The sequence below is a fragment of the Glycine max genome, chromosome 15 (assembly GCF_000004515.6).
Source record: "Glycine max cultivar Williams 82 chromosome 15, Glycine_max_v4.0, whole genome shotgun sequence".
NCBI lineage: Eukaryota > Viridiplantae > Streptophyta > Magnoliopsida > Fabales > Fabaceae > Glycine > Glycine max.
Window position 1 is genome coordinate 24,392,809 of NC_038251.2, and position 16,816 is coordinate 24,409,624.

Here is a 16,816-nt window from a genome sequence, read left to right on the forward strand (position 1 = left end):
AGTATGCATAGCAATGCAAATTTGAATAAAATATGCTTAGACTAAAACCTTTTGAGTGCAACTCATGGACATTAAGAGAAGTTGAAGGTAGATTTCAAACAAATGTGAAAGTAAAAGAATTTCAACTTTGGTTTCTATGATTATTTTCTGATTTCTGCCACAATCTGAATTCACATTCATAAAACATTTTTCTAAGATTGGAAAAATAGCTCACTTCTAACCATATATGAATTCTTAACACAAATTATTTTAGCATTTTTTAAATCATATTTTTAGAATGCAAAACAAATTCTTCGGGAAGAAGTTATTTATTTTCAAACTTCAATTTGTACTAGAATTCTTCAACTTGGCCAACAAATGTAAAATTACTTCTTATTACAAGCATGTCATCAACATAAAGTGACACTACAAGTTACAAACTACAATCATTTTATTTCAAATACAGAGTTGTTTCATTCTCACTCCTAAATCGAAGTTGGATTAAGTAAGAGTCAACTATGCTATATACTAGGCCCTTGGTGCTAGCTTCAAATCATAGAAATCCTCGTGTAGTTTGTAAATTGTGTTCTTGGACATCAACCTCAGTCTTCTAGTTGCATGATTCCAAATGTGATAGTTTTACATTTAAACACTGAAATTATAGGAGAATTGCTAGAAGTAGACATATTTTCCCCCAAATGCCTAAAAAATAAATTGCTCTACTTCACCAATGTTTGCACTCAACCTCTTTACCTCCAAACACAAAGAAGTCAACTCTTATACCACAGTTAAATATCATATTTGAAAAAAAAAAAAACCAAAATACTAGAACTAGCAGAGATAAAAATTGAAGAGTACAATATTTCATAAATGAGAATGCTTATTTATAAGATTACAACCAATTTGAAATTTGCTAAAAAAAATTGAAACTGAGATTTATTGGGATTACAATAGCTAACTAAAATAGAAAAATAAGGAGCGAAAGGTGTAAAAATAGTAAAGACTAATTATATCCAAGATTTATTTAAAATTCAAAGGAAAACTCTCACAACTCTAACATATTCAAGATGGGTAATAAATCTAAAACAAAACAAACTTTTTTAGTGAGTTGTAAGAAAAATTGTCTTTCTCAATAATGCTTTGCGTAATTGATTAATTGAAACAAAATCATTTACAACAAAATGCACGACCCCAAATTTCCTCTAATTTCCATGACATCAAATTACAATAATGAAATTCTATACAATGCTTAAATCTTCACACTTGTTTATTCTAAATACTGCCACTTTATATAAGTTGCTTCTATTAACTCCTAGGATTGCAATAATTTCAACCGGTACTTCAACCATTTTAAAGCTATAAAGGTGTCTAAAGTCTAAAGTAATTTGTATTAACCTTTTATAGTTAAAACTTAAAATTAATATTACTAGGAAAGCTCATGGAAAAATGGAGAGAACCAAAGAGGAAACATGCAATCGCAGAGAATCTAAAACCATATAGAATTATGGGCAAGAAAAAATTATGTATTAACCTTTTGCATCTCATAATTTACAACAACGCCTTTGGCCAACCAGAATCCAAAGAGCATTCCATGTCTCAAATCATCTATTATAATATTGTCAAACTAACCATACAGAACCTACATTGATCAACAAAAAAGCTTTCACCTCGCAAAGTTTGATTTCTTCTATCTTGGGATGAAGTATTAAATAGGACACTAGTATAGCAACCATTTTGAAGTATCTGCACTTCTTAGCTTCCTTTCCAAGACATGTTAATATGAATTAAAACTACAAATGTCACACAAAAACAAATTTCTAGAATATAAAGTTGACATCTTTGAGAAATTTATTCTTTCAAACTTTAAAGAAAATCTAATAGAAAAGCAAGTACAAAAATGAATTAGAACTTACTCCCAAGAAACATCACCCACAAACATCCAATCTCCATCTTTGTCCTCATATGTAAGAACATATTATGATCCATTAAAAAGATCCTTCAGCTTGATTTCATTCAGCATCTCCTTACCCAGAATTCCATGAGATCTACATTTACTTGAAATAATACCAAAACAAGCAGTAACTAGATCCAGGAAGACTACTTTGGTGAAAGCAGTTTGGGAACATCATGAGTAAAATTGTAGCAATTGAAAGGTTAGTCACAAAAATTGCACGAGGTGACAGGTGAAGAAATCCTGGACTCCTTTGCCAACAAAAACCACTACTAAACAAAACGCTTTCTATGTCGGTTAAAAGACACATTCGATGATGGTTATTAACTGTCGTCGTAGGCAACATAAAAAACCATCTTAGAAAAGGAAATCCTTCTAAGATGGTTGTTAACTAAAAACCATCTTAGAAGGATACCTTTGTAAGACGTTTCTTAGTTAAAAACTGTCTTAGAAGGGTAGACTTTTTAAGATAATTTTTTAGAGAACCTTCTTAGAATGTATTTCTTTAAAAAAATTAAAATATATTGAGGATTCTAACGTCTTAGAATGTTAACACATATTTTTAAAAAACATTTAAAATATTTTGAGGATTCTAAGACCGTTTTCTCATAAAACCATCTTAGAATGTAGACATTCTAAGACAGTTTTTCAGAGAACCGTCTTAAAATGTGTTTTTTTTAAAAAAAATTTAAAAAATTGAACTTCAATTGGACCACATGCATACACTGAAGTAACAAAATCCAAAAGAGGATTTCTAACATTAATATAATTTTTTACAATTGTGAATTTTTTACATAATTTTCTAACATTTATATAATACTATATACACATAAAAATTCTCAAACATGATAAAAATTTCTCAAAAATCATAATATTCACAATCAACAATAAAAAGGCATGTGTCTTAAACAAAACAAACAAGTAAATACTAATAAAATTCAAATGCAAGTTTCCTAGATAGGAATCATCAATCACCAATGTCAAAGTAATATAGACGAGTGATTTTTTAGTAAAGAGGGTGAGAATATTTCACCAATGTCATCAATCATCAATGTCAAAGTAACATAGACGAGTGATTCTTTAGTAAAGAGGGTGAGAATATTTCACTTGATTAATCACTATGTGACACCCTCTACCCCTCACATATATACTAACAAAGGAATAAAAATTCAAATATTAATTAAAAGTATTTTTTTTAAAACAATTTTAAATACAAGTCTTTCAAAGGGATAAAAGGTTCACAATCCCTTTCTTCTACATCATATTCAAACTTGTCCGAATAAATAATAAAGTCATCGGCTCGAACAAGGCCGTCTGAGACTTCATACAATTAATATAAAACCTTATATCCCAATGTCACATCCTATCAGAGCGTTGTGTCTCGACGTCCTTCAGCACAATATTCCTTAAAGCAGTTCACCTAGTCATCTGCTCCCCCGAACACAGAGTTCAAGATCATCACAGGATCCAAACACAAACAATAAACCGGGAGTGAGTTATCACATTCCTAACTAATAGAGAAACAAGACAACTAGATATACATATCATATAAACCAAATAAAACTAACTTACACGTAATTCCACCACTTTGTCATTCAAAATTCACTTTTCATCAATCAATCACACTTTTCAATCATCAATCACATTACACAGGAATCACACACTCTGATCAAGACATAATAACACCTCAATTTCATAATAAACAATTAGCAAGCGCATGAGACAGTTATGCTAAGACTCAAGCCTATATGCAATGTGGTACCATGTTAGTGAAAAACCACCCTGGGACGCTTAGGAGTACATAACAAGATACACCACACAATGGGTTTGTCAGGTCACTCTCACTAAGTAAGATCATAGGGAGACCAGTCAGGGTCACGATGTTTTGCGAGAATGTTCCAACCATATGGGATCAACATAGGCTTAAAGGAGCACTCAAACCCGGTGACCCCCAAGGCCTACACTCCGAAAAGTCCGTCAGGGCCTCTCTCTCCTGATTCAGGTCCAACCCCTAAAATCATTTTAGCACACAGACACTGCTAGTGAATTATACAATACCCACGACCTCACACTCGTGTCTTAAACACGTACAACATATTGCGCTACAATTTAACACTGGTTCCTAAACAAGAACCTACACTTTCTCTTTAACACTGGTTCCTAAATAGGAAACCTACACTTTCTCTTTAACACTGCGCATTTACACTTTTCTCAAGATAACACTGGTCGGGTTATTGTACAATTCACAGCTTACAACACAAATAATGTCACATCAAGAATTAATCACACATTTATTCACAACCAAAACTCATTCACAATTTCACATCTCATAATGTCACAATCCACCATCACATGTTTTCACGTATCTCACAATTCAACACCTGTTCTACTTTACACTTTTACTCAATCTCAATAACAATATTATAATCTCAAGGCAACATATTATTCCACAATTCATCACATATTTCATTTATAAGCACTGCTCATGAACTATACAATACCACGACCTCACACTCATGTTTCAAACATGTTTAACACAATTGCGCTACAATTTAACACTGGTTCCTAACTAGGAACCTACACTTTCTCTTTAACACTGCGCATAAACACTGGTCGGGTTATTGTATAATTCATAGCTCACGATATAATTAATGTAACATCAAGTGTTAAACACATTCACTTATTTACAATCAAATATCATGTCCAAACTTTAACATCTCATAACACCACATCAACCATCTCATAACATTCCTAATGATATTCATAAGGTACAACATACACATGTTCATCAAATTTAACCATAATATTCTCAGACTCCAACACTTAATAATTTTTGGAATCATACTATAACACTCTACAATATTATTTACATAAATTATTAATATAAATAACAACCTTTATATATATATAAGCTAGCATACATCATATTGAATCACAAATTACAAAGTAAGTTTTCAATGCACAAATTCTAAATAATTATATGAACACTTTGGTCAATTTTAATTATGATATTAACTTTTTAAATTATATATAAAAACCTAAACAACAAGAAAAAGAAAAAATACAAAATCAATATCTCTCTCTAAATTTCTCCTTTATTTCATCAATTCACATTAATTAGAAAAAGTACTCGATTTATAGGATTCACGCTCAATACAATAGCATATCAATTCCACAAGAATTGGTCTGTCAAACATATAATTCACTGTAATAATTATAAGGATAAAATGAAAATTGCAAAAACACCCCAAAACTCATTCCAATTGATGTCTCTAAGGATCCCTACACATGTTCTCACTAATTTCCAATTGTGAATAACTCATCTCTTACCTCTAAGCGAGCTCACGTGTCTTCAGCCAGCGATAGCATCATCTCTAACGGTTCCCTAAGATTCCTCAAGTTTTTCCTCCGACTGCTCCGATAGAATTCTCGAACGTCAGAGAGACGAAGAAGAGATTGAAGCCTCCACTTGTACTGTCTTCATGCGATTCCTTTTTCTCCCACCACGAATATTATCTCGCAAATCCCAACGGTGAGAGTGTGCGAAATTGAATTTCGAGCAACATATCCAAATTTCATGAAAATCCAACGGTTAACGAAACCGGGATCGTAGTTTTACCGAGACAGTTTTGGGTTTCTGCGGAAAAATAAAAAGCTACAATGCGAAGGGTTTTCCTCTAAGCTCAGACATGATTTTGCAATTCCCAACGGTGAAAATGTTCGAAATTGGGTTGCGAACGTGGTGCTCAAATTTCACGACGATCCAACGGTGAATGAGTCCGAGATCATCGTTTCTCTGAGACAGGTTTTGTGGGCTGCGGGAAAAAGAAAGGGTTTTGAGAGGAAAAGGGAAAAAACGAAAATGAGAGGCAGAAGAGGCTGAGGAGTCCGTATGAAAAACCTACCATGTTGCTATTTATAACTAGGGACATTTAAGACCTATTATTTACTCTATTTATATATTTTTATTATTTTTACTAAAAAATTCTTAAATTTATTTATGAAAAAAAATGGGATGTTACACACTCGACTTGTACAAGTGGTTTATTTCAATCATAACCAGGCCACTTTTCAAGACATTAAGTTGCATAGCCTAATGTGCTCTTCAGTATTTGGACAGGTCTGCACTTAAAACAAATCATAATCTTTTCATAGTCAATAGCTAATAAAATGAAAGAATAAAAAGCCATTAGACATACATCAACTGTAATGGGTAGAATATTTAAGTCTTAGAAAGAACACAAGCAGTAGCAATAGGAAATAACACTAAGTGTTAAGTCACCATCAAATTAAACTACAAATAAGATGCAACAAATTATTATGTTTATGAGAAGCCATTAAGCCGATTAAGGATGGTACCTTTCTGCATGTGGTTATTTGGTCATCGGAGTAAAATGGAGGGTAACCAACCAATATTTCATACATTATTGCTCCAAATGACCACCTGTCCATATGAAATACTGCAGGTGAAATTTTATGAATAGGGTAGGTTAAATATAAAACTTGTTAAGCTAATTAAAATTGTACAAATTTCTTTTACAACAAGAACAAAAAGAGTTATAAATTTCAAATGATCAGCCAAGAGTTAATCCACACCAAGCATAACTATTGCTTGCACATTAAATACAACAAAAAATCGTGCTTCATGACTGATAGATTCACATGGCCTAAAACATAAGGTAAGAACTAACCAATCACCCCCCAAAAGATAAAATAAATAAATGTTTAGATTCTAGCCCTGTTTACTTTTGTATCATTCAAATAAAGAAAATGAATCTCATAATATCAATGAAGGTTTTGATTTAGATTGCAGAATGTGAAGCCAGGATACAAACTTGGACCATCTCTATGAACACATGTTCTTAATTTTAAGTAACAAAAGCATACCAACTTCCTCCTGTTCATCTGCCAATGTTGAAGCTGTCCACGTGGACTTCTCTAGCTACTTCGATTGTCTGCATCATTAACATCCATTAGTTCTGCCAAAGTTTCATCATCTATGGTCTGATTTTCATGCAGTGTAGACAAGGCAATACAATCGAGAGGCTTACAGAGACCAAAATCAGAGAGCTTTATGTGGAATAAAAAAAGAAAAAGAAAAAGAATAAAAAAGATAGTAGTAATAGAATAAAAAAGAAAAAGAAAAAGAAAAGAAAAAACTAAATAGAAAGAGAAAAAGAAAGATATGAGACTTTTTGAGGAAAAAAAATTAAAGGGAGGGTGAAAGCATGCATTTTTAAGTCAAAACATGCATTTTTAAATCAACCTAGTAAACATGTACATAGTATAATGTTCAAGATATAATTTTCTCATCAATTCTCATCCTCAACAATACAGATATGCTCTCTAAGTAATAATTTAAAGCAGGGAATTGAAGTCACATATAATCTCATATTTCCTTCAATTAATCAATTCAAAACATAGTCATGGATGCTTCAATTCATGCTATATCATCACCAAAAATTATCCAACACATAGATAATCAATTCCAATTACATTATAAAAACTTTAAAACATAAAAAGTACTTTAGTAGTTGGCTCTGATTCTGGCTCAACCATTGATGGCTCTTTTGTCTTTTCTTTCGAGGTCGTTAGGGTATTCTTTACGGAAAGTAAAACAAGGAGAAATGTAAGGTACAAAACATGATAAAATAACATCATCATATGATACAATGGTCACTTGGTTGCAAAACACCTAAACTTCAATTTGTTTAATGTTTTACAACTATATTGTTTTTTGAATTAGTATTAGTATCAAGTTCTTAAAAAGATACTACAACTTCTTGAAAGAAAAAAAAGTAAAGCAATTCAGAATAAGAACCATTGAGTTAAACATTCAAGGATTGCAAACTATAAACCAATAGGGAAACGTACATATTTGACACCAACTTGCAGATCCGGATCCTATAAATTTCTCTTCATAAAGTCCTTAGGTACAAATTTTCTTTTGAATAAGAGTCTTTTATCCTATCCTGGGATTCAACAAGCTCTAATTGACTCAATGCACAAAACCAGGCAAAGATAGCTTTCAAAGGAGCATTTTACAGTTCATTTTGTCACCATGCCTTTAGTTGATGAATAAAACCTGGAATGATCTGTTGAGGATAAGATTCTTGTGCCCAATCAAATATGTGGTGGAATCTGTTGCAGCTTTTGATTGGGATGTGTAAGTAAGAAAAAAATTCTAGATCCAGAAGTTTGAAAACAATTTAATCAATTAGACCATAATAATAAATTAAATTTGAAACAACAATCAAGTAATCAACCAACCAAGTAATGAATAAATGAATGACGAATAAATAAATAGTTTTTAAGAAATCATACCTAACCAACTTGCAAAGGCCAAATATTGCAGCCTTTGAGCATGAATCGGTATCTTATTGGCAATATCATGATGAATGATTAGGAAAATTGGAGGCCAATTCTCATCATCAATAAGATCACCAGCTGATAACAAAAATATGTTATTGACCCGACAAAAATATAGAGATTCAATGAAAAACACTTAATTGAAGAGGCACGGAATGGTCTCATCATTCACCTCTAGAAAAACCTCCTATCTTCTTTTTATTTCGCAAACCATAAAATAAAATAATAATAGTAAATGATTTATTAGAACAAATAATAATAATAGTAATATACCATTTTATTATGGAGTATCAAACAGAACAAAGGACTAAAATTACAAACAGCTCTATCTTTCTCGGTATCTTCAAAGCTTCAAAGCTGTTGTAAATAGTAGACAATAAAGTAGACCCAATATTTCTTTTGAATAGGACAACTGATTTTTTATTTTTTTAAATTCTAACTTGAGTTGGGGAAAATATGTAATTCTTTGGCATGTTAATTGGGGAGATAATAAATTCTGATATGGATAAGAGAGAGATATGTAACTATGCTTTTTTTTTTATTACGATTAAAAGTATTTTTCTTTCAAATAATGACCATCCTTCACCAATGTACATAAAGAATTTGTAGAAAAAACTCCATAATTTTTATCATATAAAAAATAGCTCCTCCATATAGCAACATCAGTAAAATAAAAATAAATGATATAAGGTTGTGATTATTTAAATGAAAAGAAAACAAAGAAATCTCAACACAAAACATGAGTAAAAGGTTACACAAAAAGGCCATACCAACTTTTATAGATTTATTACTATCATAGCATCATTCTCTAATTTTATATGAAAATTATATGATAAGTCATTACTCCTAATATGGAATTTCAGACACAAGTTTGTGTATTTTCAACCTCAAAACAGAAAAAAACCAAAAAGATATTCTGGTGACATAACTTAGCTAGCTAGTGGCTACTTCTGAGTTTTTTTTTTTCCTTATAAATCAGTGAGCAGCTATCTAGCTTAAGTGGTGACAATAATTTTATGTTCCTAGCCTCACTACTTTTTAAAACACAGGGGCGATTCAGAGAGGTCCCTATAATATTAGATAATCAGTTCAAGAAATCTTTGCTAAATTTTTGGTTTAGAGAAAATAAACTAAATTCCAAGGTTGAAAAACATCCAGCATAAGCACAATACCATTTACTTCACTTATTAGTCAACACAGCCAGGAGGATAAATATGTTAAGTTTTGAACGGTTCTTACAAATTATAGTATAACAATCTCTAGTGATTAATGAATAAGTATGCCATTGTTTTGAAGTTTATTAGGATAGAATATCAAAATAGATTTGAAACATAAATCATTCTACAGAACCAACATAATCAAAGAAATAGATACTTTTCAATCCTGTATTTACCAATTCTCTAATAACAAATACTATGTCCCTCGCTAGTGGCTCATGCAGTCATGCCTATTGTGGATATGGAACCTAATATTTCTTGTTCATCTGACCATCCAAGTAAAGTATCAAAAGTTTATATATTAATAGGAAAGAGCATAAAGGGGGGAAATGTTTAGTTGGTTATAACAGATAAAACTCCTTGTAATATTTCAATCATTTAAATGCATAAGAAGAGATAAATGAATCAGCTTTGAAGTGGAATTTTTCAAGTTTCAAAATGTCGTCAAGTAAATAAAATCAATCACTATTGCAAGAAAAAAGCTACTAGCTAACAGGGACTGAAGCTCTAGAAGCTGTATCACGAAAACATTTATTTGGAATATGTAGTACCTTAATCACATGTCCAAAATTGAAAACTTTAAGTAAAAGAAAAACAACCATCCCATCCCATCATTTATTCTCCTCCAGAAAATAAAAACTAAGAAAAATAATCGCCTTCATCTACAAAGTTTAGTTGCATCTTTAAACAAAATCATTAATACTGCAAAAGTTAAAGCCTACATGAACTTAAATGTTAAATCCATGCATTAATAAATGATGAATTCTAATGTTTTTTAAATATGAACCTTATCCAATCTTTGAAATTTACTAACAAGTTGGGAAATGGGGTTGTTTAGGTACCTTATCTAATCTCTCAAAAGAATCTGTTATGAGTGAGACCCACCCTTGTATGGCTTCCCTAGCAACAAAAGTAAGCCAAGGTGGCCACCCAGCCGCATTCTGCTCAGCCACAACAAACCTACACGACAACCTTAAAGACACCGACCCAGTCCCCCTTCTCAAGCTCCCCTTTCTCCACTCACGCACCTCTCCCTCATGCGCCTCCGTCACGACACCTTTTCGGTTTCACCCTGACTCATTCTTGCTCCATCTTTGCGAACTCAAACACGCCATGCATGGCCCCTCCGGGGTAGAGCTGCCGGCTCTGGTAACTGTCTTCTTCGAGCTCGCGTAACCCATTTTAGTGATGGAAACGGGTCACGAGCACTGGCTTTGAGGAAAACGAAGCTGTCAAAGAGAAAACGAAGCGAAACCCATAAATATAAGCATTAAGAAAGAGGGAAAGATGGTGAATTTGTTTCTCTTCCCTCGCTCCTTCGTTTATGCATTTTTCTCACTCTCTCTCTCTTCCAAAAACGACGCAAACCAACAATCCTTTTTTTTCTCTCTCTCTATCTTTATCTACCGAGTTGCGAGATCTGTGCAGGATTTTTGAGGATGTCGCGAATGGTCATGAGACATTGTCCTATTGAGATGCGGAAAGAGATTAAAGGGAGGCTCTACCCAGCTTTGAAGGAGTGAGACGAAGGCGCTGTGGAAACGGTCCGGGAAGGCGAATATAGCGATGAAGGAGAACCCAAATGTGGCTACGAAGGAGAAGGAGAATGTGCTCTTAACCCTAGTTAACATCTCAATTTGATGACTCTGCCTTTACTATCTTAAAACCGTCTTTGAACACTTGATTTTTAAGACGGTTTTAGTAAAACCCATCTTTGAACACTCAATTTTAAGACAATTTTTATAAAATTGTCGTCGTACATTTCCTATTATTTACAAAAGTGACACTGCTTGATATTCTAAGACAGTGAACCGTCTTAGAATGTGCGTCGTAAAAAGTTATTTTTTTTAATAGTGAACCCGATTAGAAAGCTTGGCCAAAACTCCGTTGACGGTGAGCAAAATGACGCTTGAACCAAAAAATAATGTTGGAGAAAACAACGGTGGTACCCAATACCTTCCCAAACGTGGCCATTCAATCTCATTGATCTCATGTGCCACTCTGCTCAACAAGTTCTCATCTTTTAATTTCTCCTTCCTCTCCGTCATTGCCTTCTTCAGTTTTAATGCTAACTCTGCTTTCGGTTCGGGTTCAAAATTCTCTTGGCTTTCCTCCACGGCACCGACCACTAGCATCTGGTGCCTCTCTGGAAGTGGCAAGATTTCGATTGAAGCGAGGGGTTGGGGCTTGAAGAGCACAAAAGTAGTGAGTGCAAGTTGTAGAGGGGATAAAGGAAAGTGTGACCGTGATGTCAGTGGTGACTATAATTAAGTGTGATTGTGATGTCAGTAGGGCTTCCGTCCATCTTTTCAAAATTTTTCAAAATCCAGAATTTACTCTTTCTTCTTCTTCCCGTGCTACCTACCTACACTAGCTCTACACCTCTGAGCTACCAAACCTTAAGGTCACGTCGTTGAGCTAGGAAGCTTCTTAACCTGTTGATCACCCTTATTTAGCAACCTCACCTCATTTCTCCGTCTCCATCTTTTTGTTTGACACCACGACACAACACTCGGAAATTTATGGCGATCCCTGTGTCTCCCCCTATTTTTTCTAAATCTAACAACAAACATCCCACAGGTGCACATTTCTCTTCCTCCCTTTCAGATCTATTATCCATGCATGCTATTCAATTCCAATTCCACACCATTTTTTGCATCGTCCCTTTTGACTCATTTCTCTCCTTATTATTATTCCCATTAATAATCTAGCAAATTGCTTTTTCCTTCTCCACCTTTTGAAACCAAATTAATTGTCTTATCACGATCGAATAGAAATTCATTGTATCAACAGAATTTCAATTCCATGCTATGCTGGTTAGCTCTTCTAGGTTTTTTATCAAAGAAAAAAAACATAAATTAATGATTTCAGAGAAGTTTTAGTAAGGTAATTAATCACAACGGTTAAAATTTTTTATGGACAATGTTCTTAACCATAGAGTTAGTTATAATAAAATTTGAAATTGATCAAATTTTTTTGAATGCACATAAAATTGGTCGAATTTGAAATTAAAAGTAAAATTTGATGATTTATTCTGTCTTGAGCTGTCGATGAAAATGCGCTGAAATTTTAATTGATTGATTATAATTATTTTCAGTGGCACATATCAATTATTGGCTATGGGAGACATGATTGTAACATATAAAATATGAGGTGGATGAAGTCATGAAGTTGGAAATCCATTAAGAGGTATGTGCAACTCTTTTTTCTATTATTTTTTTTAAAAAATTACTCATTGTGATTGAAACTAAGCTGTGTATTTATAAGAAGATCACAATCGATGCAACTAAAAGAAAGATAAGAGTTGAATGTCCCTAGAAGAGCCCTTCACTAGAGACAAAGAACATGCATCTTGCTCATGGCTCCTCAAGAAAGATAAGAGTTGAATGATTAACAGAAAGATATTGTTTTTTCATTGTACTTTTTTATTATTAATTTTTTGTCTTTATGCATATGTTTAGGTTTGAAACGAATTTGCTCTCCATCCTTAATTTTTATTCATTAACAGGCCTACCAATGGTATTCCTAGATCAACCAATTTCAAACATGTCATGTTGGATATGTAATACCACTAGGTTATAAGAATCACAAGAGGGTGTCTAAGGTTAATGAATATTTATCACACAACACACTTAATAAATATCTAGTAACCATATCATTACTCCTTCTAACCTGTTAACTATAAATATAATAGAAGTAGCAGCACTATTGGTTCTTATGTGCTTCAATTGGAATCAACTCATCTTGCCTAAGGGAGCGCGGGTGCATATTTAACTATTTATTTATTTTGTTTCTTTTAATAATTTGTTTATGGGTGTTGTCTAGAGGACAAGACATTGTTCATGCAATTGATGTACCACAAATTGTGGGTTGACAAAAAATTTCACTGGAGTGCTATGATGGGTTGATCGGAAATGCAGTTGAGAGCTCTAGGTTAGGTTGGTTGCATCAAAGAGAGGAGAACAATGAGAGTGGTGCATTATCTCCTACACTATAATAAAAGAACTGCTAAGCACCTCCACGTGTCAATCGCACAATTTTTTTTAATTTTAAATACTTTGTTTTGGTTGAAAGCATTGTGTTGAGCTTCGTTTTCTTTCTTCTAGGCCGCTCCACCTCTCACCGCTCTGGTCCCACCACTGCAGATCCATCCTCATTTCCTGCGATTCCTCCAAGTGATGAGAAAAATGAAATAGAGAATGAAGGTATGGAAGAAGAATAAAGCGTAAAATCTGGAAAATTACTATAACATTTTATGCCTGTCTGTATTATGTAAATAATTAAATTGAGTTGGGCTTGTAATCCATTTATTTTGTTTTTGCAGCCATTGATGACAATGTTGATCTTCAAGAAGTTATTTCTAAGGGCTCTTTAGATTTTGACAAATGGACTTTACTGATTTCAGAGATTGAGAAAGGTGTAAGTTTGATTCCAGTAACTGAAAATGGTATTTGATTTTCTCTCATTTTTTTTAAGTTATTGATATGATCAACTTAACAAACTTATGTTTCATATGCATTGTATGACTATGACTTAATCTAATTTTCTTTAAATTTAACTAAATAAATTGACTAATTAAACCATTGCTTTTTTTTTTATTGCTTACAATTCCACAGGAATGGTCTTGATGTTGCTGGTAAGACCACTATCCTCTACAAGGTCAAGCTTAGAGAGATCGTTATTACAATTCCTCCTATTGGTGAGTTTCTAAATTTTCTCTTTTTCTCCTACCTTGATAGATGTATTATTCTAATTGTTCCTTACATGTAGTAGGAATGTGTCTTACTGATTAAGATTATATAGAATTATCTTAATTAATTACTAATGTCTTAATTATTTAGTTAGTACTCATGATAATAACTGACTTCAAGGCCACTAGGCCAGTTGTGTCAATGATCTTTTAAGATGGTGTGATAAACATGTTTCTAAACCTGTGACTAAACCTTAACAAATTGAATACCGAGATCCCAAATTATGTTGGTTATTATGTTTTGCTTAATGTGAGATCCTAGATTGAATTTGATCTAATTGTTGTGTAAATAAAATTATCTCCAACAATTGTAATATTACTTTTCACAAATTTTGGGGGTTATTATGGGTTTACTATTTGGCGTGTTAGAGTGCTGGAATGTTTTGAATATGTTATATGTGTATATATATATATATATATATATATATATATATATATATATATATATATATATATATATATATATTGATGCATTTTCTTTTGTTTCAGGGTTCAATGTTGAGACTAGAATACAAGAACACTAGCGTCACTGTTTGGGATGTTGGTGGCCAGGATAAGGTGAAAATTTTGATTCTCATGCATCCCTTAAAATAAAAGATATGTAGTGCATATATCACTTATTTTAATATTTTCCTTCATGTATACTTTTAAAATTAAAAACAATTAGTATTCTTAGTTTTTTAAATAAATAATTTTGCAATAATTATTTAATGTGTTTTTGTTTACTTCTTGACCCCTGGTAAATGTCTATTCTCATCCATCTTTTTTCATGTTTAAAAATCTGCAAGTATTGGATGTTACAAAAAAAAGGTCAAAAATATTAATAATAATGTGTTTTTTGTTTAATTTAAGAAAAATAAAATTATCAGTGTACTCTAACCTTCTTACATGGTTTATAGCTCTATGAACTAATTAAAAACACACTGTTTGGAGTAAAGGAATTTTCATCTACTTCCTTTATTGCTATTGCTTTCTATTATTTTTTCAAATTTGTTCTCTTGCACAATACTCTTAAGCTTGAAATGTTACCATAAGTCATTGTGTCATGAATAAAGTCTTTATTCACTTTACTACCTGATTAACAAAAATTCCTTGCAGAAGAGAAGTTAATTGGAGGATGGGAAGCAAGGGTGCCTTCATTCTTGTGTTGCTTGTGGCACGGGAAGATATGGTAGAATTCAAATGATTGTTTCTTCTAAGTTTATTTTCTTGGGAGGTGTTACTTCCAATTTTGTTCATTTTTTATTAGGAGGTGTTACAATGTTTCTAAAGTATTTCAATGCTTTCTTAGGCTCTAATAATATTAGTGTGTATTTGCATCAGTCATTTTTCTTTTAATTATTCTTGGTTATGATTTACTAATTCTACAAAATTATAAATAATGGATACAATTATACCAAGAACGTAAAATTTACACCTAGCCTATGCGTCCACACAGGTGTTGTACTAGTTTTGAAATAAAGGAAGTAAAGAAATACATTTATGCAAGATGCAATGATATTAGGTGAGACCATTTGAAGGAAAATGAATTCTAAAACCATAACTTTACAGTCAACTTCAAATACAACCTGAGATATCTACATATCTAATGTCCATTTTATTGCTTGCAGCAGCCATGCCTTAGCTTTGTGTGACTCTGGAAGACCTTCGAATAACATAGTTCAAGCCATTGTTATTAATAACTTTGAAAATAGCTATGTCAATGTTGCATTTTAAGAATTCTGCCATTGGCTTTGTCCACCTTTCATTCCGATGTTGTTCATGATGAGTTAAAGTGTGCCCTGCTTGATGTCGAGCATGGCACCATTTGTTGAAAAATTGAAGAGTGTTGTTGACGGATATCTGAGGCTGGGCATCTTTAGCTTCCCTAAGTTTTTCATTTCTTCTATTCCAAATACCCCATAAAATCATAGCGAACTTTGGCTTGAAATCCAATGAGAATCTCTAGCGACTAAAAAATGAGGCTTGTAATTCCTTTTGCTTTGAGAAACCGATTTGAAATGTGATTCCAAAGTCCAGCAATCATCCAAATGGTTTGGGCTTGTTGACAACCGAAAAAACTTGCCATGATTTTTCAATATTGCAATTGTAGTATGCATAAGTGGGTGGACAACAAACTCCATGAGATTGATGTTAGACAAGTGGCCTCAGTATCTTAAGAATGGGGGTTGAATTAAGATAAAAAATTTCCCCAAATAAAATTTTAACTCTCTCTTGAATTTAAAATATGCACCCTTAATATGAATTAATTAAAGAATAATTCAAATTAAACTTCTTCAAAGCAAAAGATAAACTGCAATAAATTAAAGAAGTTTAAGGGAAGAGAGAATGTAAACTCAATTTTTATACTGGTTCGACCACGCCCTGTGCTTATGTCCAGTCCCCAAGCAACCCGCTTGAGATTTCCACTATCTTGTAAAAATCCTTTTACAAAGTCTGAACCACACAGGGACACTCTTCCCTTGTGTTTAGAAACCCTCACAGCTTAAGAGACTCACAGTCTCTTGAACAACAAATGTTTGCTTTGAGTAAGAAGATATTTTCTCTCTT

At 32.7% G+C, this 16,816-nt stretch overlaps 3 long non-coding RNA genes across 11 annotated transcripts; 1 reads left to right on the forward strand and 2 right to left on the reverse strand.

Moving 5' to 3' along the window:
• Positions 1–412: 412 nt before the first annotated feature.
• LOC112999534 (uncharacterized) lies at positions 413–2,483 on the reverse strand. The gene is made up of 2 exons (XR_003264725.2): positions 1,893–2,483; positions 413–1,769 (listed from the first exon to the last, which is right to left on the reverse strand). It is a non-coding gene; the product is annotated as an uncharacterized lncRNA (long non-coding RNA).
• Positions 2,484–3,106: 623 nt separating this feature from the next.
• Positions 3,107–11,177, reverse strand: LOC102662290 (uncharacterized). 8 transcript variants are annotated; one of them, XR_005888681.1, is made up of 7 exons: positions 10,359–11,176; positions 7,805–8,377; positions 7,457–7,531; positions 6,818–6,885; positions 6,290–6,374; positions 5,261–6,052; positions 3,107–3,358 (listed from the first exon to the last, which is right to left on the reverse strand). It is a non-coding gene; the product is annotated as an uncharacterized lncRNA (long non-coding RNA). The 8 variants fall into 8 exon arrangements; XR_005888683.1 differs by having other exon boundaries at positions 5,261–5,745; positions 10,359–11,175; XR_005888685.1 differs by having other exon boundaries at positions 5,261–6,374; positions 7,457–8,071; positions 8,255–8,377; positions 10,359–11,177.
• Positions 11,178–12,959: 1,782 nt separating this feature from the next.
• Positions 12,960–16,140, forward strand: LOC102662663 (uncharacterized). Of its 2 annotated transcripts, XR_005888686.1 has the most exons (6): positions 12,960–13,278; positions 13,623–13,721; positions 13,841–13,933; positions 14,133–14,215; positions 14,756–14,824; positions 15,365–16,140. It is a non-coding gene; the product is annotated as an uncharacterized lncRNA (long non-coding RNA). The 2 variants fall into 2 exon arrangements; XR_001385228.3 differs by having other exon boundaries at positions 12,960–13,721.
• Positions 16,141–16,816: the final 676 nt, after the last annotated feature.